Here is a 26425-nt window from a genome sequence, read left to right on the forward strand (position 1 = left end):
TTTGCTGGCCTCTTGGTCATAAAAACATTAGGCAAAGAACATCATCAAGCACCTACTACTAGACCTACACAATCTAGAGCTCTTCCTGTGTGTTGGGCATGGCAACAATACTGTTGGTCAATTGGCTTCCTGAAAAAATATTAGTTTGTATGGTAACATGGATAACTCAGGTCAGGACTCACCCCCTTGAAGCTGCTGTTGGGCCCTCAACTGTTCATCAAGTTCAGGATAGGCCACCACTAGAATGTGGGCCATTAGGGGGTCAGCTGCCAGTACGTGTCCCATCCCTACAGGGAGGATTTCCCCAGTTAGACCTCAGTGATCTTCCTGGTCCGGTGCCTTAGGTCCTCCTCCTACCGCCTCCTACAGTGGATGCTGCACTGACAATAGACCCCCACGGTCCACACTTTGCAGGTGATGGCTTTGCATAGGCTATGCTTCTCATGGGCATTGACCTGTATGGACACAAGAAAGGGAAGAACTATGGCGGTCATTCTGACCCTGGCGGTCAAAGACCGCCAGGGCGGAGGACCGCGGGAGCACCGCCGACAGGCCGGCGGTGCTCCAATGGGGATTCCGACCGCGGCGGTAAAGCCGCGGTCGGACCGGCACCACTGGCGGGCTCCCGCCAGTGTACCGCCGCCCCATAGAATCCTCCAAGGCGGCGCAGCTTGCTGCGCCGCAGAGGGGATTCCGACCCCCCCTACCGCCATCCAGATCCCGGCGGTCCGACCGCCGGGATCCGGATGGCGGTAGGGGGGGTCGCGGGGCCCCTGGGGGCCCCTGCAGTGCCCATGCCACTGGCATGGGCATTGCAGGGGCCCCCGTAAGAGGGCCCCTAAATGTATTTCACTGTCTGCTGCGCAGACAGTGAAATACGCGACGGGTGCAACTGCACCCGTCGCACAGCTTCCACTCCGCCGGCTCGATTCCGAGCCGGCTTCATCGTGGAAGCCTCTTTCCCGCTGGGCTGGCGGGCGGCCTGAAGGCGACCGCGGGCGGCCTGAAGGCGACCGCCCGCCAGCCCAGCGGGAAAGTCAGAATTACCGCCGCGGTCTTTCGACCGCGGAACGGTAACCTGACGGCGGGACTTTGGCGGGCGGCCTCCGCCGCCCGCCAAGGTCAGAATGAGGGCCTATGTGTCACTGCAATGATTTGGTTGTTGTTTTTGTCAACATACAGTTTTTCTACAATAAACATAAGCCAAAATCAAAAATGAACACACATCAAGTTTGGTTTCCCCATGCTGTGCACTACAAATACATGTGTATACACTCAGGTAGTCATCCGCTGACCAACCTCATACCTGGTCATTTCCTACACTGACTAAGCCTACAGAGTCTGATGGCTCTGGGTCATCAGACATATATTGTCGCTGGCCACTATGAAAAATGACACACCATTCTGAGCTTAAGAACAGCACCCTATATCTACTTCATTGTACAGACCCTTTAACAGCCAAGCCCATTGACTTGATGTATATGGTCCACATACCTCAGAAAGCATAGTACAGACGACATCCTAAGGCTTGGACGTTCATGACAGCCCTTTCATTATGACCAGTGATAGCTTCTTCTATGCTGATGTGTGGACATGTGAACAACTGAAAGTAATATCATACTATGTTTGAGTGTGTTTAGTATATATCGACATTCCATTGTTGTCTTTGGTGTGACTGGATATTAATAAATTGTTGATGCATACATCAAACCACTTCAAACTCAAAAGCATATCTGCACTGTAAATGTGTGACATGTGCAATTGGCCTGTTCAGTGAAATCAAAACTTTTGGAAAATAGAATCCAGACCTGAAGGTGTAAGGCGCCAGTCATCATGAAATGTAACACATTGCCTATGTGGTTCAATGGAATGAGGTGTAAGGTCAAAGGGGTTACCTCAGTCACCACTCCAAATGTATTCCCTGTGAAGCCAAGCATGGCTAATATTGTGTGCTCAAAGTCTATCAGTGCTCATCCAAGGATTCAGAGATCTAGTTGGAAAATAATCTTGTCACACAACCCATTCCCCATCCTGAACCACGGTAATCATGACTGCGCACAAATCCATTTTAGGCCTTGCTAACTGCAGAGCATACTAACCCATCTGAAGTTTATATTTCAAACTTTTCAAAATATCATTTTGCAAATTGCGATAATTACATATGCGTACTCAAGGCTGTGTGGCACTCTGAAGGTGTATGGGAGCTATTGGTAGTTCACAGACAACATATTTTTGGAGACATGATCTACACTGAGTGATAGATGGGAACTTACACGTACCTAACATTCCAAAGGTTTAGTCTAGGATGCAATCCCAGCTCAGGCAGTAAGGGACGGGCATGTGTTTGCAGAGTTAACATGCCCTCAATGCTAAATTAGTCACAGGTACCATGAAATATACTCCACAAATGGAATATAGGGTTTAACACACTTCACACATTCCAGTGATGATGTTCAGTACACAGTGTATTGTGCTGACCAATCCCTGACATTATTACCCTATGTTAGGAACACAATACTTCACACATGTAATCAGACTGCACAGTTGGACTCAGGGGCACAATGTTACCTGTGGGAAAGGCCATTATGGAGTAAAACATTGGAACATATGCATGTGAGAGACTTACCTGCTCCTCTGGTGAGCCATAGAGCTGGCGATACAGGGAAAGGACCTCAGTTGCTAGCAGCTCCAACTCTTCTGCTGAGAAGGCACTGGTGCTTTCACCTGCCTGGTTTGCCAAGATTGCTCCTAGAGGTGACAAACAACAGCTCAAATGGAGGAGGTATCAATAGCAGCAGTGTCAAGAGGCAAATGAGCTTTTTTCAAAACAGTGGCGTATATGTACATGATGTTCATAGTCGTCAGCATGTGCGGACACACCCATTAGCCCGCGACTGCCACAATCACCAATGTTAGCCTATGGTTGTGTCCATTGCGCACTCATCCGCCAACTGCGCTGTCGACTTCCGCCAGAGGCATCAGACACACAATGTTCAATATGCGAGGTCAGGCAGCAGCTATTGTAGTGGCTGGAAATGCTGTAATAGAGAATGTTAACTTCATCATCACCACTACAAATGAGGAGTCACACCTCCTAACATGTGTATGACCAATGACAAATCATTTTAATAAAAATAAATTCTGTTTGGTTCAATAGTGAGCCTTTAGGCTTGATTAGCGCGGTGCACTTTACAGTGCCGTTGATGGTATTTTCACCAATACCAACATTTTTTAAAATAAATTGTGCAAAAAATACATCAGTGATGTATATTTTACTAAACACTGAACAAAGTACATTTCAATGCAAGAATGTGGATTTCCGATGATATTGCACAAAGCACATTTTAAATGGAAATGTGTATTTTGAAATCTGAAATAGGTATTTACTGTCACATGAGATTTGGCTTACTCTTGACATATGTTACTGTGGACATTGTATCCAATGTTCATATTCTGTTTACAATTTTCACATAGGGACCCTTGGAGAAGGAGCAAACGACAGCCTCCTATGTACTGCCCATTTCCAGACCTTCACACAATGGAAGAAAGGAACATAGGGGGTCATTCTGACCCTGGCGGTCATGGACCGCCAGGGCCAATGACCGCGGGAGCACCGCCAACAGGCTGGCGGTGCTCCCATGGGCATTCTGACCGCGGCGGTACAGCCGCGGTCAGAAACGGGAAACCGGCGGTGTCCCGCCGGTTTCCCGCTGCCCAAGGGAATCCTCCATGGCGGCGCTGCAAGGAGCGCCGCCATGGGGATTCCGACCCCCTTACCGCCAGCCTGGTTCTGGCGGTTTTGACCGCCAGAACCTGGCTGGCGGTAACGGGTGTCGTGGGGCCCCCTAACAGGGCCCCACCAAGATTTTCAGTGTCTGCCAAGCAGACACTGAAAATCGCGACGGGTGCAGCTGCACCCGTCGCACCCCTTCCACTCCGCCGGCTCCATTCGGAGCCGGCATCCTCATGGAAGGGGGTTTCCCGCTGGGCTGGCGGGCGGCCTTCTGGCGGTCGCCCGCCAGCCCAGCGGGAAACTCAGAATTACCGCGGCGGTCTTTTGACCGCGCAGTGGTATTCTGCCGGCGGGACTTTGGCGGGCAGCCTCCGCCGCCCGTCAAAGTCAGAATGACCCCCATAATTCGTAAATTTCGATTGAATAGGCAAACCATACTGGATCTATGTCATCAGTTGGAGCCTGATCTCCTGCCTTAAAACACCAATCCCACATGTGAAACAAGTAGTGAAAGTGATGGCAGTATTGCAATTCCTGGCAACAGGTTCATTTCAATACACAGTGGCAATATGTGGTGGTATGTCTCAAGCAATGTTCTGTTGTGTGCTAATAGTGAGACACCTGGACAGCTATATCCGGTTCCCCAGGCGTGAGGATTTAGCCAATGTGAAGGCTGTTTTCTATGGAGTTGCTAGGATACCACATGTTGTCAGAGCCATTAATGGCAAACATATTTTGTACATTTCCAACATCTGTGCCCACTTAACTGGATCAGCCCATGATTCCTTTTTCATACAGAACAGCACTGTTCCCCAACTGATGTCACAACTCCGACTGGAGAGGGCCTAGTTTATTGGTAAGTATGGTCTGAGCTAACTTTGCGCAGGTGATATCAGGTAGTATAAACAGGAACTGTGTAATTTATTGTTGCATCTATGACTGTCTCCCATCTAGGAGACTCAGCCTATCACAGCCAGCCATGGTTGTTGGCCCTCCTGTGGAATCCTACAAAGCCAGGGGAAGTCTACTTCAATGAGGCCCATTGAAGGTCAAGGTGGCCAGTGGAGTAGGCTTTTGGACTCCAAAGGCCAGATTCCACTGTCTGGACAAAACTGGTGGCGCCATCTTCTACTAACCCAGGAAGGTGTGTCAGATCACTATGGCCTGCTGCATGCTCAACTGCCTAGCCCTGCGATGGAACATCCATTATATCACAGAGGATGGAGAGCCTGAAGTGTCACCAGATGAGGAACCTGGAGAGCCACATTATGATGATAGTGGTGAGGAGGAAGCAACTGACTTGCGGCAAGATCTCATTAGCAACTTATTCTCATGAGTGTAAGTATTTTGGTAGTATGCCATGTCGTGGACTGTAACAACAACTTTTGTAGTGATGATGAGAGGAGATGTTATGGGACAATATCATGGAAACCAAGCTATGGTTGATCCATGTGGAAAGTGTTTGTTGAAAAATGTTATGAAACATAGTGATTATGTTTGTGTTGCTTTGTTGTGCTCTGATATTGTGGTATTGGACTGTGTGCTCTAGGAGTTGCCTTTCTGAATTGTCTCACCTGTATAGTTTGACAACTAAATTGCCTTTCTTATCTGTTTCAGGCACCTTCACATGGCATCATCATTTAGACATTTCAGGGTTGTGACATTTGTGGGTATATAGTGCTGTTAGGATGTACAATGGGGTCACTGATTGCTCCGGGGTGTAATAGACACAGACAGTGGATATACAAATCCTGTACCAGGTAAGCTTGCACAGTGATGGAGTGAATGTAATAAGGAATTCATAGGACTTATTCCTTGTCATGTGGTGGTCCTTATGCAACATGTATGCCATTATGTGCTACTCCAGAATGTTGTGGTGGTGGCAAACCATGCTATTGTCCCTCTAGATTTGCTAAATATTCATTGTGTGTGATGTATAGGTAGTTGTTGATGTGTCTCATCATTGTAGGGCAAGGTGCTTGAAGCCCAACACAGATATTTGTTGTTGACATGCCACCAGATACTTGGAATCTAGTTTTGAAAGATCCTGTGATTAGACAATGTAGTACTGCTATGTGTATGTCTATTGGTGTTGTTGTTGAGGGATTTCCTTTGAGGGATAGGTGATATGGCTCCAGCTGGTGACATAGACCAATTGAAGTTTGTTTATTCACAATTAATTTGTCAGATGTATCCCCTCCTTCCATGCTGTGCATGTTTGTAGAATAAATTGCGAGTACTGCTCCGAATTATTGGTATCATGTTTGATTTGCTATGTTTCTGACATGATGCTTTGCTATCGGTGCTACAATGTACTTACGCTGATATATGAGTACACACTCGTATGTATGTGTGGGTGACACATGGTTGTTGTCCTGAGCTAAACAGTGTACATATTCAACATATACATACTTACACACGTAGATCGTTCTGCACTTGTCAAGTTCATGTTGAATTACATGCATACATTGCTAGATGTCAGAAGTACAACAGCAGGCAATGAGTTCAATTTTGGTGGATTTATTTTAGTGAACAGGGATAAGAAAACATTGGGTAATTCAAACAAAAAAATGAAACGTGGAGAAGACAATCATGGTGAATAAAACCATAGTTGTAGTTGACACATTATTTGGAGTCCAAAGTCCAAAATACTGCTGCTGTCAGAAAGATTATAAATTATTAGATTAAAGTATTTGTAGAGTGCATGGCTACCTGGAGGCCTTCCAACGCTAGTTCGGAACAATCCAGACCAGTGAAGGGGTTAAACTCTAAATAGCAAGGTTTTAAGCAATCTGTGGAAGGAAAGTTCGTGGCTGGCCAGACGGAGATCAGGTGGGAGGGAATTCCATAATTTTGGCTCCTAGATAGGCCATGGACCTCCCACCCCGCCTGGCTCTTTTTACTAAAGGAAGCCTTGCCTGAGTGGAGTGTAGAAGGAAACCACTGATCTTAGTAAGAATGGATCTCTCTTGTGTAGTGCCCTGTGTACAAGGCACAGGGCTTTGAACTTTATTCGCTGTTCCACAGGGAGCCAATGGAGAGAGGAAATGGCCGCTTTGGCAGATTGGTGTCTGAATGTTCAGGAGGAGCTGAGCAGAGGCATTCTGAACCACCTGAAGTCTTCTGATCACATACTTAGGAGAGCATTGTCGTAGTCCAGCCATGAGATGATCAGCACCTGGACTATGAGTTTTTTGCTCAGAATGGAAGGACTTTAAAAACTGTCCTTAAAAGTCTAAGAGGACTAAAGCAGGTCATTGCTATCTTTTCAGCTTTATGATGCAGGGTGAGACGAGGGTCCAGCCAGATTCCTAGGCTCTTTATGTTATCTTTGGGGAGAGGAAGAGTCTTCAGAGAGTCCGGGATGGATGTTTGAGTCCCATGAAGAAAGTGGTTCCGCAACAGCATCACCTCTGTTTTGTCTTTGTTTAATCTGAGTTTACAGTCAGACATCCATCTGGTTACTGCCTGAAGACAGGTAGTCAAAGAGGAGTGATCAGTATTGGAACTGGTAGAAAAGGAGACGACCAACTGAGTATCGTCCACATACAACACCAAAGACAGACCACATGGTTTTATGATCTCTGCTAACAGGGACATATAGAGACTAAACAAAGTGTGGCTTAGGGAGGAAGTCTGACACAACTGAGTGAGATGCAATTGAAGTCTATAGTTGTTAAGAAGGGCTGCATCAAGGTGGGGCTTTTTCAGCAGTGGCTTGATTATGGCGTGCTTCCAATGGTGTGGGACAAGACTCATGGTGAGGGAGGAGCTAAGAAGGTTTGTGAGAACTGGTACAATAATTGATAAACACAGGGCCAGGGTATGAGGAGGGGCTGGATTGAGTGGAGAACCCGACTTTAAAGAGAGAAGTAGGTTGGTGATCAAGACTTCTGTAAGGGGGGGAAAGCCTGAGATGGTGTGGTGTTGCATCGTGTGGTGCCCCAGAGAGACAGTCGACCAGTGGCTCTTTTCAGGGAAGGCTGAAAAAATGTCCAAGATTTTCCTTTGAAAAAAAATGCTAAGTAGTTACTATGTTCTTGTGACACATCCATAAGATCACTGAATGGGCATGACTGAACAATCTCTTTAAGAATCTGAAAGACCTCCTTCAGAGAATTTGAGGCCTGCTCAATTCTAGAAGCATAATAGAATGTCTGTGCTGATTTGATTTCAGAGTGGAAATGTCTGATCCCTTTCCGATACTCAGTTTTTAACGCATTGTCATAGATCTTTCTCCATCGCCTCTCACGGTGCTTACATTCTTTTTTTAAGAGATGGAGATGAGGAGAAAACCATGGAGAGCCTTTGTTAGTTCCACCTCCTCCTGTAGTGGAATACAGTAGTACCGTATCCAGGGCATTGGTTATCCACCTGTTAAAATTCTCTGAGAAATGAGTATGTGATCAATGGGGCCCGGTTTCAGATGTTCAAGAGAGTCAACCCAATCATTAACATTGAGCTTGTGCCAACGGCAGAGTAATTGTATAATGACAGGAAACGGTCTGGGAACCGTGGTGATGGTCAGGTTTTGAGTGATTAGAAAGTGATCAGACCAGCCCAGGGGGCGAGAAGGCAAGGATGTTAAGCTGGTGACATTACTAAAGACCACGTCAATAGTATGCCCATTAGCATGGGTGGGACCACTCATCAATTGGACCAAATCCAGAGCTGCAAGATGTAGAAGAAGGCCTTTGGCAGCTGAGTTGCTTGTTTCGCCTACATGAATATGAAAATCCCAAAGTAGGGTGAAGTTTGGTTTATTACATACTAGGTCTGTGACCAGGTCAAAGAGAGACTGGATAAAGGCATTAGCGGGACCCGAAGGATGGTAAATTAATGCACATGAGAGTGTGTAGAGAGGATTCAGTGTAAGGGAGAAGGACATGCTTTCACAGCCAGGGATGGTCAGAGGCTGAGAGGTGCATTTTACTGCCTCCTTGTAGATAGTGGTGATTCCGCCACCCCTGGCAGTGTCTCTCTCCAACCTGTTTATCGAGTAGCCAAGGGGAAGCGCCATGGCCACATCCAGAGACGATCCCTCATTAAGCCATGTTTCGGTTAGAAACAGGGCCACTGGAGACAGTTCACTCAGGAGAAGGCAGATGACTAATTAATGGCCTGACAGGAACTGACAGTTAACCAGAAGAAGCAGGCTGGCAGCCCTGTCCAGGTCAGATGGAGCTGTCGCTGGATCAATATGGGAAGACCAATGACAGTTAGTACATAACCTTGCAAGGAGCTAAGGTTGAAAATGATGTTGAGAAGCTTCTGGGGTAGAGGGTCTGAGAGAGCTCAAGAAATGAGAGGTGTAGGCAACCATCTCTACCTTAGATGGACCACAGTCCCTGGACCCGTCCAGGCGCGAACGGGCGCAGACGGGCTTGCCTTAGGTGCACCCGCTGCATGCGTCCGCTGCATTGTGCCCTTTTTATGGGGTCAGGGAGGAGGTGAAGGTGGCAAATAGACCGCCACCCAAGATGGAGAGTGCAGGGACAGACAATAAAAGACAGTGCAGGTAAGGGGAGGACAAACAGCAGTAAAAATCTTTTAAAAGGTACACTAAAAAAGAAAAGTAGATATGTCCAGAAATAGGAGGGGATCCACAGCTTCAGGGAAAAAGGTGTATAATGGTATTTCTTCCTCTGGCAGGGCCTCCCTTACTGTGGCTGCAGCAGATGTTGATGGCCCAGATGTAGCTGGACCACAGGAAGGGGTAGCTGGTAGGAAAGCCCTGCACAGGTGGGTATGGCTGTCCATCATCACCCCTATCAGTGACCCCATGTTCGTGTTATGGGTCGCCATCAGGTTGTATATGTTCCTATGCAGCTGCTTCATCTCCCTGATTTTGGTGAGTACCTGGCCCATCATGCCTTGGGACTCCTGGAAGACTTCCAAGACTTGACCAATGGTGTTCCTGGGTGGGAGGGTCCCTAGTGGCCTCACTCTGCCTTCCCCCTTCTATGACTCCTCCTACCATAAGCCTGTTCCCTTGGCCCACAGTTTCCACTCCCACTGGTCCCTGGCTTCTTTGTAACTGGGGTGGTGATTGTCACATCAGGATCCAGGACTGTGGGGCGCATGATGGTGGTTACTGTGTTAGGTGCACAGTTTGTGGTGGATGATGTTGTAGCTGGGAAAGAGGTGTTGTCTGCCCAGGCTGACCAGATGTCCTCCACATGCAAATCATCAGGAATGTTGTCATTCCTGGAGTCATGTTCCTGGCGTGTGGGGGTGGGCCAGGTGTTTTGCCAGATAGGCCTGTTGTGAAATAAAGAGCAATGTTATTGGTGGAAGTGTGTTATTTTCATCCTAAACTATTGTGCCACTGTAAGTAGACACCTAGGAGAAGAAAACATTGATAGAGGTTACTATTGTGATATGTTTCAGTGGTCTTAAAGTTGTTGACAAGACATTTGTAGAAATAAGGTACATAGGGGGTCATTCCAATGTTGGCGGGCGGCGGAGGCCGCCCGCCAGAATTCCCCCCTCCGAAATACCGCGCCGCGGTCAAAAGACCGCGGCGGGTATTACAAGTTTTCTCCTGGGCTGGTGGGCGGTTGCTGAAAAACCGCCCGCCAGCCCAGGGGAAAACGACCTTCCCACGAGGATGCCGGCTCGTAATCGAGCCGGCGGAGTGGGAAGGTGCGACGGGTGCAGTGGCACCCGTCGCGTATTTCAGTGTCTGCAAGGCAGACACTGAAATACTTTGCGGGGCCCTCTTACGGGCGCCCCTGCCGTGCCCATGCCATTGGCATGGGCACGGCAGGGGCCCCCAGGGGCCCCGCGACCCCCCCTACCGCCATCCTGTTCATGGCGGCTTTCCCGCCATGAACAGGATGGCGGTAGGGGGGGTCGGAATCCTCATGGCTGCGGAGCGCGCTCCGCAGCCATGGAGGATTCACACGAGCAGCGGAAAGTCGGCGGGAGACCGCTGACTTTCCGCTTCTGACCGCGGCTGAACCGCCGCGGTCAGAATGCTCGTTGGAGCACCGCCAGCCTGTTGGCGGTGCTCCCGTTGTCGGTGGCCCTGGCGGCCACCGGCCGCCAGGGTCAGAATGACCCTCATATTCTTAAAACATGAGACTCATTAGATGTCCTGAGGGGTTTACCTTTTGGACTGAGAAATGAACCTGACATCTCCCCAACATTCTAGCCAACACAGTGGAGAGTATACAAGTATATCTGACTGTTCGAAAGGCCTAGCCATGCACAATGCAGGTGACCACACAAGTAAGTGGAATATTTCACAATAGTCATCATATGACCTGTGCAAAGTCAATGGGTCATATTTAAGAGCCCCTAGCGCCACCTTAGTGCTGCCATAGCATCATTTGTTTTATGCTATGGCGGTGCTAAAGTGGCTTTTCTGCTGTGCCCTATTTACAAAGTGGCACTATGCATGCATTACGCCACTTTGTAACACCTTGCCCCACATTATGCCTCCGCCAGGCATAATGTATACAAGGGGAGTGTTCCAGTGCTAGTAGGCCTGCAAAAATGGCACAGTGAAATTTTAAATATTTCCCTGTGCAATTTTTGGCATAAATTGTAATGTCTGCTGAGGGTAGGCACTAAAATGATTGTCCCATAGTAACCTATGGGCCTCCTTGCACTTTGCTGAAACATTTTTGATGCTAGTGTAGCAAAGCACCACAACGGCTTTAACATTTTTGATGCTATTGTGCTAATGACCGCCATGGTCCACTGTATTATAAATACTGGGCAACTATGGGTGTTGTTAGGTGCCGGCAGGGGGTGCAAGAAAAGTGGTGCATCATAGCTGATGCGCCACTTTTTCTTAAATATGGACCAATGTTTCACCTGCAATTTCTAGACAGCCCAGTTGACTTCATGCCTTGCATAACTTTGGCACACACACTTGGTATGAGGTCACTCTTTTCATCAATTGTTTCTGTTGTGGAGGCTAGAAGTTTATAAAGTAAAGCATGCAGAAATTTCTCTGAGTAGAGTATGGTATGTTGATTACTCATTTCATGTGAAAATGACATCAGTATTGATATGTCAGACAAGTGAGAATTATCAACATCACAGTTTTGTTATATTTGTAATTGCTAAAACAATGTCTCATGGTAGTTGTGGTCATTTCAATATCTACTTGCCCACACTTACAAAATGGTTGGTACAACATACCTGTTCACAAACTGCATTTGGGATGGACCATCTAGATACCAATTGACAAATGGGTGCTGGAGTGATATTTTGGTTGGAACTACACTTATAGATTCCATTGCAACAAGTGGCTTGTGAAGGTTATTGATACATTTGATCTTATCTGCAGCAACACTCATTGACAATGATAGGACAGCCAATCTGCTACTTTGTGGATTGCAAGTTATGAAACTAGACAGCCAACACAATGGCAAATGCAGGATTGGGGCAGACAGGACATTGAGGTTTTGTGACAGTTACTGAGATGTGACTTACCAGAGTTGACTCCCCCAGGTATTCCTGCCAAGCCTTCAGGATGCAGGATGGCAACGACCTTCTCCTACCACTGGAACCATATGATTGGGCTGCTGAGAGGACCACCACCAGTCCTATTGGCCTCCATGTGTTGCTTGGAGGCCAGGGAACACACCTTTCCCCTGAGGTCATTCCACCTCTTCCTAACTTCCCCATGTGTGCGCAAGGTGGTACCTATCGCATTCACCCTGTCTACTATTCTGGTCCACATTTCCTCTTTCTGAGTAAAAGTGGTATTTCAGACTTGGGTTTCAAACAACTGTGGCTCTACTCTTATCATTTCATCCACCATGACTGTCAACTCTTCCTCTGAAAAGCATGGGTTTTTGGGCTGGGACCAATCCCAAGTTAAAGTCAGTGACAGTACAACAAAAAACTTCACAAAGGGATTGATAAAATAGTGCTGGCAAGGTGTGAGGTGAGTAGTAATAGGGATTGGTAATAGGAGTAGGATTGCCTTCTCTCACCAAATTGCTGTGTCCAAATGGCTGTGCTGCAGTAGAGTGGCAAAGGATCATTGTCTGGAATGGGGTGTGTTGATTTGCAGGTCTATTCAGTTTGCAGATGGACATCAGGTGTGTTGTATTTGTCTCCATTCAATTGCCACTGTTGTGGTGCTTTGCTGAGCATTACCGCAATGGGCAACCACCATCAGTGGCTACTGCCAGTGGCACTGTTTTCAAAATCAGCTCAGCAGGAACACGCTGCCCTGATGGAGAGAGAGTACGTGTTGCCAACATTGCAGTCGCTGCTTCGCTGGCCGTACACACTGCATCTACGTGGGCGGCAGTTCAAGTTGCATGCATCATAATAGGGTGTGTGAAAGGCTGTCAAGTCGGCGGTGTACTTGGGACTGCCACCGCGGCGGACTGACGGTCCAACCGCCACACTCGTAATCAGGCCCCATGTTTCCATAGAAAAAACTTTTTTTGACTTGCCTATATCTTTAGCACTGTTTGGCGGAGTTTCACAAAATTGTCTTAAAAAAAGTGTGCCAGTAATTCTTTTTGTGCATTGAAAGTTTCAGGGGTTCAGAAAAAGGCGAGGTCAAAAAAAGGATGTTTCCCATGTTAATTCCCATAGGAGTTTTGAACACAACTACAGCCCGAACTGTTGGATGGAATTACACCAAATTTGGCAGAAAACTAGATTTTGTTACGCAGATTGCACTTTTTGTTATTTAGTGTAATTCAGTACAGTAGTTGTTGAGAAATTTAAGGAAATGCAAATTCGTATATCTAGGGCCATGGTTCCTCTGTGTCGACTTTTCACAGAATAACAAGCTCCGTGCAGGGAAATGCAGCGCTCTTATTGGCTGCCAACACTTCAACCAGGAAGTGTTGGCAGTCATCTCGGGACACAACTTCTGTCGACCCCCAAGCCTTGGTCTTGGGGTCCCAGAGGGACTCAGGCAGGGCAAAAAAGCATTTTTTTAGAAGCATTGCTGTGAATTTGTGAAATTTGTGTCAAAAAAATAAAATTGTGTGCTTGTTTTCATTGTAGCCCCTGGTGGGCCAGGTCCCAGTGGCATTGTTTAAAAAAGGAGGGGGTGCATGGCTCTTGGAGCCCCAGGGAACACCACCTCCCCAGGGCTTTTTTTATATAAAAAAGGCGGGGGCACACGGGCCCCCTTCCTGAGGCTCTATAATCCCTGGGGGCCACCACCTCCCTGGTTGTTAAATATAGAGTGGTTAGGCCTCATGGACCTGCCCCCCCATAGCCTGGGGACCACCATTTCCATGGGGCTTTCATTTTTTTTACAAAAGGGATGGGGACTACCACCTCTCCGGTGAACCATGCAAATAGAAGGAGGGGGCTATGTGGCCTCCCTCATGGAGCCATACATGGCCCTGGGGACGGCCACCCCCCAAGGCCGGCTGCTGCTATGTCCCAGGGTGCCCAACCCCAGGAGATAGCTGTTTTACTTATGTTTGGTGGGATCTTGGACAGCTCCCACCAAGTAAAAGCAAACACTCTGGGTCCAGAGGGCAGGAGCTGTCAAAGAAGAGGCAGAGATGCGGGCAGGGAAAGAGATTAAACTATTGCTCTTGCACACAGGGAGCTGCATTTCCAGCAGCTCCCTGTGTGCAGCAGCAGTGCCGACTCCCACAAGAGGCGGGAAGCTGGCTGGGACAGCGGGGGCTTGAGGATAACTGTAACTCGCGCACCTGCCATGCACAGTTTTTTCTTCAATAATTTGACTGCTAGTGCTTCATTTACATTTTTAATTATGTTAAAGAAGTTTTCATGAGCGCTGTAATATTAGAGGTAATTAGAAGTGCATAACGAGTGTGCAAGCTATAATTACCCTAGGGCACGAGTTATAGTTACTTGAGATAACTTTAACTATAACCGCTGAATTTCTATGGTTTTATGAGTGTAAAATCTAAAGCTAACTATAACGTCCCAGTGCCTTTTGTTTTTTTAGTGACTATCTGAGGTTTTTAATTCAATTTCCTAAATATACCACCCCAGTAACTTTTGCTTTTTCAGTGAATTTCTACACTTTTAAATGCTAATTCCTAACTATAACATCCCTGTAGCCTTAGGTGTTTCAGTGAATATCTAGGGTTTTTTAATGTAAAGTAATATTTAATGATCATACTTTACACGTTTGGTCCTGTGTAGCAGAGGGTTGGCCACAGGGACCAGTCCCCCAAAGACAGCCAACCCATAGGCCCCAATCCCGGGCCACTTTTGGCTCTGGGGATCCCATCCCTGGGACCTGGTGCATTTTTTAGGGGGAGGGGGGTCATAGCTCCCCACTCCCCAGCCACTTTTGACCCCCAGGACCTATTTCCTGGGGCCTGGCAACATATTTCAGAGAGGGGGGACCCGGCACTATATTCAATGGGGAAGGGAACACATAACCCTCCTCCTTGGGCTAATTTGGCCCCAGTGACCCCATAACCCAGGGCCCAACACATTTTAAGGGAGACAGGGGAATGTATCCCATTCGGTGGTCTGATTTTGGCTCTGGTATCCCCATTCCTCAGGGACCTGCACATCTTTTTAGGGGAGGGGTATGTGACCCTCCTCCCCAGGCTCATTTCGGCCCCTGGGACCCCATCAAATGGGGCCTGGCCATATTGTAATGAGGGAGGGGACATGAAGCCTCCCCTCCAGGTTGATTTTGGCACTGGCAACCCCTTTACCTGAGACCCATCACCTTTTTAAATGGGGAAGAGGCAGGCAGATTCCTTCCCATGGCTGATATCTGCCCCGGGACCCAATCCCCCTGGGCCCTGCCAATTACTCAAGGGAGAGGGGGAGCCACACCACCCCCCCTGAACTGATTTCAGCCCTGGGGACCCCATCCCACGGGACCCAGCCAACAAAGGGCACGCACCATATACTTGATGGGGGCTGTGAGTGGAAACCCAAGGCCCCCACAGCCCCTGCCAGCTCCCTGCATGCAGCGGGAACAGCATTGTTCCATCCCACAGGGAGCAACGAAAAATGCTGTCCGCATCACTGCCACCAGAGAAACAGATCTGAAGTCCTCTGCCAACAGGTAGGAGCATTTTTAAAGCTCACACCAGCTGGGAGTGGACTTTGTGTTTGCTCTTGCTTGAGGGGAGCTTTGAAATTGCTCCTTCCAAGAGAGAAAACAAATAGTTTCCCTGCCTGCACCAGTGTCCCTGAAGGTGGGCACACCTGAACATAGCAGGAGCAAGCCCTGGGGGGAGGGGTCCCCAGTGCCATTAATGGCTCAAGGAAGGGGGCCTCATGTCCCCCTCTCCCCATTACTAATACAGCTGGGCCCTGGGGGATGGGGACCCAGGGACAAAATTGGCCCATGCGGCAAGAAAGCATCATTATCAAAAAAATCAAGCAGTGCCAAACAAATGAGCCTAGGTTGTGCGACCTGTGCATGTGGTACTAGTGCTCAGCGTAATCTCTCAGTTGAAAAGAAGCATGGGTTGACCTGACAAACTGATGCAAAGGTTATTTTTTATTGCAAGCAGAAGGCACAACAATAAAAAGGAGAAAAAGAATGAAACATGCAATCATCTAAATGTGGCAGATATATGTTTGCAGTGAAAACTGTTAAATTAAAAATAAAACTTTTGCACGTTTAGTAGGATAGCTCTGGTGTTTCTTCGCAGGCAGGTGTACTTAGAACAAGTATAGAAATCGTTTTTAGTTTGGTACACATTACCATCACAGGAAAACATGATTCTTAGTATTGCAAATAAAAAGTACTATTGGCTTTGAATTACAGTACTTGGAAAACTTACTTTAAACATACACGGGTGCCAAAAAAATAGAAAAAAGAAAGCAAAGAACGATTCTTGGAAAAATAAATCATTAGGTCACCCACCCTGTAAAGAAAATGCACTTCATTTTTAGGTGGATATGCACACGACAGCAGAAAAAAATGTCTTGTATATTTGTTATACGTTGTTTAAATGCACGGTTCTGGCTACACAACAAAAAGTGTTTCTGGACCAGATCAAAAAAGGCACAGACCCCCAAACCTGAGTGCAGTTTGTATTCATTGCCGCCGAAGGGCCCTCCGTCCTCTCCAGTAAACCTAGAAATCACAGATTGCGTCTTGTTGACTGTCTCTCGCAACTGCAATTCTTGCTGCTGACGTCCGTTTCAGTTCCGTCAGTGACTGAATCATTGTTTGTAAATCGTTTACATTTTTCAATATCCTTTCTACTGCTTTCCGCGTGGCCTCTGTCATATTTCACAAGTCAGCATACAGTAAGAACCTCCAAAGAGAAAGCATCTGTTTTCATTTCCACTGGTGCCATCGAACTTTAAGTAACTTGGAATAAAGAGCCTTGGAGGGGTCCTTTATGCTGCCCTGTATCCGCACAATCAGTTTCACCTTTGCATTTTAATTGCTGCCGTCTCCCACTATTCACTGGTCTATCCTATTGATCCTATTGATCTGTGTCCACTTGCCCACTCTATCCTTCCATGTATTTCCGTTCTCATCCTACGCGGCCCGGTCTCAGCCTAGTATTAGAACACTATAACCAAAATATGGATTGACAGAAATATTTGTGCCCTAAATTAAATTTACAAGTATACCCCCTCTCCAATTCTAGAAAATCTACACCCAATGGTATGGTACTTTTGTAAGATATTTAGGACATGACATAACTGTCAGAAAATATTTTTGTTAACGATTCTATCATAAAACTTCAGAATTCTGTTGGCTGTATCCACCTATTTAGCGCCGGCTTTAGCGCTGGTGGCACCTTGTGTGACAGTCTTTTTTAGCGCCCCCCACTCCATGACGATCTCTTCGGATTCACTCACTACCACCTGTCAAATGTGCCTCTCATCTCTCCTTAGCCCCCCTTTCGCACACCTTAATTTGTTTTAAAGGCCTTGTAAAGGCTGGCTTTACCAATCCACTGAGTTATCCACATAAAATATAGTTCTGTTATATGCAGCAGGCATATTAACCCTCTACACAACTTTATGGCGAGTCAAAACTACCACTAGACAAATCTTCAATCTCTCTCCCTAGCAGGAACATTAATCACAAAAAGTATCTTGACATTTTAATTGTTTCCTGAAGGCTGGACGCACAAATAACTTTTCAGAAGGTGCTTTTAAATGGCAAGTTTGGTAAGTCATTGCTAAACACAGCGCCCCTCTGAGGTCAGCGCCCCCGAATCCAGCTCAGCACCCGGTGCAGCCACACCGCTTGCACTGCCCTATAGCCGGCTCTGCACCTATTCATTAGTTTCCAGTGTCTTCTCTGCATTTCAGACCACACATCACCACCTAATATTCATTCCCAGGCTCTTAAATGTAATGGGGCAGATTTAACTTTTATTGGGTCCCTACTTTTCTTGCATCCCTTAGCGCCCCCCTAACTCCACCATGTGTGCACCATATTTAGGATACGGCGCACCATGGCAGTAGTTTTGGAACTAGCGTCAAAACTGTGTATGCTAGTTTGACGCTTTGCAGGATTAGTGTTCAAAATGTTGACGCTAATCCTGCGAAGCACATTGAGACCCATTTTAATTAATGGTGTGCCTCCTTTTAACGCCTGCTCTGTGCAGCTGTTAAAAATGACGCAAAAAATGGCACAAATAAATCTTTTAGATTTCTTTGTGCCATTTTTGCATACCCCCTCCTAACGAGGGAACACCCTCCTTGCATACATAATGCCTGGCGCAGGCATAATGTGGCACAAGGGATTACAAAGTGGCGCAATGCATGCATTGCGCCACTTTGTAAATACGGCACAGCGATTTTTGAAGCCTAACGCCACATAAGCATCAAAAAAATGACACTAATGTGGTGCTAGAGCTTCTTAAATCTGGGCTAATGTATATAACCTGTCGGTGGATAATTTTATCATGCTATCACACTCTCGCCAGTGCTGCCCAGTCACCACGCTCATTCTTCTGCACAGATAATTCACTCACCTAATTGATCCTTGAACAATTTGCAATTGTTTTTAGAGTCTGTATCACTATTTTCAGTGTTCTCTATAAGCTATTTCTAGTGATGAACCAATTTCTAATTTTTCTGGTGACTTGGACGAGGATCAGCTATCCAATTTCCTGGTACCCCAATACACGGTTATGCAAGTGTCCCCAGTCAATCAGGCATTACTGACAGTATTTTTCCCCTAATAATTTGTAATGCAAACTTTTCCTGCCTCAGTCTCTGTCCCAGAGCGAAGTCCATTTCTTGTTGGCTTCCTTGCACCTCCAACACCATGCACACCTTTGGGCCACACTTGGAACATAGAATCATTACAGAATGGCATGTATGCTTCTTGCAGGCCACTATGCAGATTCCACATGTGAAGCTCCCCAACCGAAGCTGCAGCCTATGTGGTTGTATGTCACAATATTGATAATAACAATGGTGAGTTTAGTCCTTGAACACTAGACCTAACATTGGTCCATGGACTTCATCATTCTCAAAACTGGTACAGAGCCTGAAAAATTACAGATGTGATTCAACATTGGTCCAAATGTTTTGTAGTTTGTAAATGTGGTACATACACATTCTGCAGGCTTTTAGACAGATTATCGAGTGTCTGTGACTGTCAGTGCTCACAAATTATGTGTCAAGTTTGTAGACTCAGTGAGATATAATTTTTTTAACATTCGGTGGGTATTTGGGAGCCCCCCACCTAGGCCTGGGAATCAGGGTGCACTCACCATGCCTCCTTCTAATCATTTCATTTTTTGCAGGATGCATAGACATACTCAACTGTCAGATTTACTGGTTCCCTTGAAAGTGACTTGATTCTAGCAGGGCCCACATCCACGCACCACCAACTCTGGGCCTAATTTAGAGTTTGGAGCACAGGTTACTCAGTCACAATGTGTTGGATATCCCATCCGCTGTGTTACAATTCATAAAGGACATAATGCCATTGTTAGAAATGGGGTTTCTGGTTGGCTAGGGTATGCACCTCAGCCAGGCAGAATTTACCCACTCTAGTCAGGGCAAGGGAGTTACACGTCCAAGATAACCCCTGCTCACCCCCTTGGTAGCTTGGCACGAGCAGTCAGGCTTAACCCAGAGGCAATGTGTAACCCGTTTGCACAACACATACAACACGCGTGACGCAATATCCCCACCACAAAGGAAACACAACACCAGATTATATGAAAATATACTGTATTGTACACAAGGCAATTATCAGACCAAACATCACATATCAGTACTATCCTGCTACCTTAGCAGTTGTCAGAACGGTACACATTAGTTACTCTAGAAACTAGCAGTAGTCACACATAACACACAGGTTACTTAGTATTCTGCAACATAAGCAGTAGTCAGGAAACACGTTATCACATTAGAACACTTGTCATAAGAATATCATAAAACGCCCATAGTAGGAACATTAGAAAACATATGGCAAGTTAGGGAAACATATTAGCAAGCATGTCCATAAAAGGAACTTTTGCATACACATATGTAAAAACATCAAACGCAGGTAGGTAATATATGAATCAAACAAAAGTCTGTAGAAAGAACTTTGGATTGCAACTATATTGGTCCTTTAAACAGTACCTGGTTGGATGAAGGCACCTCCAGTGCCTAGAAGGCGAACAATGGGGCCCCCGGCGCTCCTATGTGCAAAAAGGGGGGACTCCCTTATACTCTGGGGTCAGAGGAGGGAGACATGCACCGCCTCTCTTTTATAGACAGGCCCCTCCGGGGACTGTGATTACTGGGGGCCCCCCAGGGCCTCAACCGGCTCTCACGAGGGGGGCCAAAGACAGCAAAAACAACTTAGGGCAGGAGGGGGGCACCACGCACCCCCTCCGGTTTAATGACAGGCCCCTCCCAGGACCTGCGATCTCTGGGGGCCCCCCGGGCCTCCACTGGCCCTTCCACCAAGGGGGGGCCCACAATAATGCCCGTTTTACCTAACAGCAGAAAAGGAGCGTCCTGCTCCTAACGCAGAGGCCAGGGTGAAGGGGGCACTCCCCGCGCCTTCCCCTGGTCCTGCCGTGAAGCCACAAAAAGATCGGACCCCTCCTGGGTCCCGAGCAGACACTCGCCTGCACCCGATGCGGTGCGCAAGTGTTCTTCCAGCTTCCCGGGCCGCTGCGGTGATCTTATTTAAAGGGGCACAATGCAGCAAGGAGCCTACGAGCTCCCAAGGCTCCATAAGTGCGCTGCAATCAGCGCTATGGCAGGCACAACCAGGGAGAAGCACCCCTCGTGAAGAAATAGATGCAGGGGTCAGGGGCCACAGCACCCTGCCCCTGGGGAGCAGAATCTTAAGACACGGTCCTCAGGTGGAGGGCCCAGCTACAGGCCAGCACAAGGGAAAGGCAGCAAGTGGCAAGTCCTTCACAGTGACCAGGCAGGTCACAGGTCAGCACAGCAGCAGCAGTCCATGGCGGTTCCTGGTGAGTCATTTCAGCCTTTGGTGTCCAGTTCCAAGATGATTCCAAGAGTCTTCAAATTGTGGGGAAAATTCCCCTGTACTTATAGTCAGTTCTTATAGTGTTTTACAATGGTAGGGAGAGTAGGTTCCAGCCAGTTACAACTGGTTCTGGGAGTGCCCTCTCTCTCCTTTCAGCACAGGCTCCAAACATCAGTGGGGGGTTAGCGACCCTATTGTGTGAGGCCAGGGCACATCCTTTACAAATGTAGGTGTGCCCGCCTCTCGCTTCTCTCAGCCCAGGAAGACTATTCAGTATGCAGATGCACCTCTGTGACATCTCCACCCTCCTTGTGTACAGGCTGTCTGAAAAGTATGCACAAAGCCCCAACTGTCACTCTGTCCAGACGTGGATTGGAGTCAAGCTGCAAAACACCAGAGTCATAAACACAGATAAATGCGCACTTTCTAGAAGTGGCATTTCTGTGATAGTAATAAAAAATACACCCACACCACTAAGCAGCATTTATTATCACCATCACAACCATACCAAACACGCCTACGCTACCCCTCATAAATCAGACAATACCCCTTACACATAAGTCAGGGCATTTCTAATGCAATCCTATGAGAAGGCAGCACTCACAGCAGTGAGACACCAAGTTAGGCTGTTTGTCACTACCAGGACAGGCCATGCATATGGCACATGTCCTGCCTTTCTACATACATGGCACCCTGCCCATAGTGCTAGCTAGGGCGTACCTTAGGGGTGACTTACATGTAGTAAAAGGGGAGTTCTGGGCCTGGCAAGGATGTTTAGGTGCCAAGTCCCTGTGGCAGAAAACTGCGCACACAGGCCCTGTGCTAGCAGGCCTGAGACAGGTTTAAAAGTCTACTTCAGTGGGTAGCGCAAGCAGCGCTGCAGGCCCACTAGTAGTATTTAATTTACAGGCCCTGGGTATAGAGATACCACTGTACAAGGGACTTATAGGTAAATTAAATATGCCAATTAGGTATAAGCCAATCATACCAACTTTAGATGGGAGAGAACCTGCACTTTAGCACTGGTCAGCAGTGATAAAGTGCTCAGAGTCCTAGAGCCAACAGCGAGAGGTCAGAAAAACCAGGAGGAAGGAGGCAAAAAGACTGGGGATGACCCTGCGTAAGGCAAAAAGTCCAACAGCCATTGTAATATGGTGGATGGGATATCTGTTGAGCTTGTGACGGAGTAACCCCATCCACCAAACTCTAAACCACGACCTCTGTCCTCCCAAATCAGCAGAATATTGACAGAGAAGGAGACCTGTAGAAGCAGGAAGAAATATGAGTAAAAATGTTACTCAGTATTTTCTCAGTTTCTTGCTAAGCATTATGTTGAATCCTCATACCAACAATACCTTTTAACTAATGTCCTTTTCCCTGTCAGCTTTTGTGTATAAAACCAAGTGCACTCGCTATTTCAATGTTATATTACAAATTAGGACAAGCATTTGCAATGCAATGGATCTTGTGTTTGCTTGAGTTAAAGCTATTAGCGTTGTAAATTGCTAACTGGACTTTTCTTGCCACATAAATTGAAAATGAAAAGTAAAACAGTTGACAAAATCGAGCCAATTCAAAGCGCCACGGCTGCAATGAGCGTGAGTGCGAAGGAGAGTACAAATGGAAAAAGAAGTTCACTTGCAGTCAAACGTATTGGCAAACATACAATTATCCATGTAACAGGGTAGATGGCCAAGGCGGTAACACAATCGCCCCAAGGAGGAACAAACATAAAGCATTTACAGATGATGATAAAGGCAAGCCCATGAACGAGTGATAGTGATGGACGTGTGATGGGTGTGGCTAATAGCCCACAGATAGATTACAACACGTCACAGGGCTTGCACGCTTAAACTTAAAAAAGTAATCTCATGATCGGCAACAAATGTATTGCTCACACAAATCTCTCATACCTCTTATCAACTTTATTTGTTACTAATTTGTAGACCTGAGAAGTCTCATATGTCTTTATCTTGACTTCTTCCTTCTTGCGGAGATAAGCTAGAGTCTGTGTTCATTGGTCAGTTGCCCATTGTTGTTGTTTGATCAAAATAGCGATTAATGTAGAGACTCTCTACGATCATTACTCCTTGGGTTCCTCCTTATGTTATATGCAAACACACTCTTTTGTTATTCAAGACTTTTCAACGAAAACGTCTTTTTTAAAATTCTCTTGCCAACTTGAATTTTTTCCTCTTAACCTCAAAGAAAGTCAACATCAAAAACTAGGAAAGCACTGATTTGCTCAAAGTCATTAGTCACAGGCCCATTCCACAAACAATAGCCCTATTGCTCTTCTGCTCATTAATCAAGCTCAGCAAAAGCTTCTCAGGGTTCCAGGCTTAGGAATCTAATCTGTAGCCAGAAACAAGAACTCATGCTGAGCAAAGTGCTCAGTACTCCACCTCATGCACTGCAGGAGCTATCTAAACTGAGCAGATGCCTCTTGATATGGCCTCTCTTTACACTAGGATCCGCACAAGATGGTCACTACTCATGGCATTCTGGGACTTCAAGTCCCCCTCTATAACTAAGTTGTGCACACCAGAAAACTGAAGGGCTCAACTTCTTTTAAGGGGTTTTGTCTTTGCTAGGCTTCAGGAGACCTTAGACAACATAGTAGTACTTAAGGCCTTATTATGAGTTTTGCCGTCCAGCCCTGGGCCACCAAACTCACGGGGAGTATGCCACCACCATGGTAGTTGCGTCCCCGAGCATATTACAATGTTCTCACTGGGCTGACCGGCAGCAATGCTGAAGTACACGGCTGCCTGGTGGGAACAGTGCTACGATATTGGTCTCAGCTCCCCGAGGCCTATACCGTAGCACACAGCACTCTTGGAATGTGCACTGTCTGCAAAGCAGACAGTGCACATTCTGACGGTGCTGGGCACGGGGGGCCTGCACTGGGAATGGGTAGTGCAGGGGTGCCCCTGTGCCTCTGGCACTGGCTTTCCTCCTGTCGTCTCATGACGGGTACCACCCCATGAGAAGGCTGGCGGAAAGCTGAGTTGTAATCATCCAGGTGACACTGAACTCAGTGCCATCCTGGCTGAGTACAACTCAACTGCGGTTGGACTGTCGGGGACCACGTTCCCAGTGGAGACGGCGGTCCCCTAGTGGGTCTGCCCGCCAGTAATATGGCAATCAGACAGCCACAGTTGTGCCAGTCGGACCATCACCGCGAGACTGATGGTCTCTGGACTGACAGCCTCGTAATGAGGCCTTTAATCCTAAGCACTCTGGGAATAGATTGCAGTGCTCCAGGAGTCATTGCTTCATCTTGTTCACACCTACATCCTGTAGGCACTCGCAAAAAAAAAAATATTTTGTGGGCATCCAGTCAGAGCCTTTGGATCTCAAAACGGAGCTTTGAAACTGCAGGGAATAAAAGTGAGGGAATAACTTGTGTGGTAGTTTTTTGACCTTCCTACTGGTGAAAAAAAATAGTGCACAGGAAGGAGAAAAAGCTGCCAAATTTAAAGGGGTGGCGGAGGGGCCGCAAACATTTTTAATTTGGGTTTGCGACTGTCATCAACTTGGTTTCTAGGACAGTTCACGAATTAACATTGAAGAAATATCTATATTTTTAACCTTTTCAAGTCCATTTGATATATTTTCCAATACTAAGTTCTCAAAAACTACTGAACAGTTTTACAGCAAATCAAGCAAAGTCACTCCAAACATTGCATGCAAAGCTGTCGTATTTTCGTTGAGCTTATTTTGTAGTGGTAATTCCTATGGGAGTTAGAAAATGAAACAGTGTTTTTTTACCCTTTCTTTCTTTATTTTCCACTTTGAATCTACATGCACAAAATCTGCCATGCTGAGCTGAAATATTATTTTAACAAGGAGGACTGGGAGATTGGCCTGGTCCAGTGTACTTTCTCCCTCCACGTAATCCTGTAATAAATATGTACACTGTTCCACAAAGAAGAAGGAAGAAAAAGGAGTGGGCGAAGAAGTAAGACTGAAAAGCTGATATTGTGATAGTTGTAGGAGTGCCCTCAAGCATCACTGTATGATGCAAAGCATCATCATTGGGCTGACTCCTCGCCAGACTGGCACTGCAATATCTGGCGGGCCACCACACAAAGGTTGTGGCTCTTCAACCAGGAAGTGATTCTACAGAACAGCTCAACTCCGCAAAAAATATTGACAGAGGGAAAAAGGAGAGAGAAAAAATATAAAATTGGCTATGAACACCTGAAAACTCAATTTAATATATGTAATACGAGTCAGGCCAAGGTTAAAAACTGGTAGGAGTAATCAGGAAATAATGTTTCCTATACTCCTAAGAGAAGGGAAGGAGGGAAGGGTCTCCACTCCTACCTCTAGGTCGACATGTTTCGCGCCTAATCGGTCAAGGAAAGATCCACCGGCGCTTCATCAGGACCGTTTGGTTTTAACTTCTCCTTCATATAACAAAATAAACCAAAAGATAGGTAAAGACCATAAATGCTAGGAGGTCACTTACAGTCTATGGACCATTCGTCACTGTCAGTCTAATAGAAAGTCGCCCTGTATAGAGGATAAAACACATGTGTAAAACAACGTGCAATCAGTAGACATTCATTGGTGTCCAGATCATAAAAACGTGATAGATATCAAGCCCCACAGAAGAGAAACGTGGAAAACACATAAACCAATAACATTGAAGGCTTACCATCCCATGTGAGGAAAGGGCATCATAGGGACGCGTAAACCTTGTAAACACCGTGAGTTCACTGGATTAAAAAAAAGTTTTTATATGAAATGAAGTCAAGTGTGGTTGGAACATCTATAGCTGGAAAGAATAATATCAGCACAGAGTTTAACCGATTCAAATTAATCAATGAGAGAAAATACCATGTGTTCATATCTCTTTTCACTGATAAGTAATACAGAGTCTCATGATTTTCTATAAATCCCAGCTGTTAGGCCTGTCTTGATAATAAAAATGGCTTCTCAATCTACTACCGGTGTTGGCATAACAACCCCGTTCCAGGACATCTGGGTCTACACCCCATTATTCAAATGGCAACGAGGGTGCTAATAGTAACTCAATCGTGATGGGTAGAGGACGGTGAGCGTCCTGGTAACGAATACACACTATAAAGAGCCGGCGCTTTCGAAAGAACCTCTTCGAGCGCTGACTGCTCGTATCACTTGCAAACTTCGTCTTGAAGCCGGTCGCGCACGCGCATGCAGCGTGTCGGTAGTGCACTTACGTGACCCTGATGTCCGGATGCCATTTGCCTACCCCAGTCCGCGTCCCTGTATGACAGGTTACGCGTGTACTTGATCCGTTTAAATCCTATTCGGTTAATTGGGGCAATTTGGCCCTC

This window comes from Pleurodeles waltl, chromosome 3_1, assembly GCF_031143425.1.
Source record: "Pleurodeles waltl isolate 20211129_DDA chromosome 3_1, aPleWal1.hap1.20221129, whole genome shotgun sequence".
Lineage (NCBI taxonomy): Eukaryota > Metazoa > Chordata > Amphibia > Caudata > Salamandridae > Pleurodeles > Pleurodeles waltl.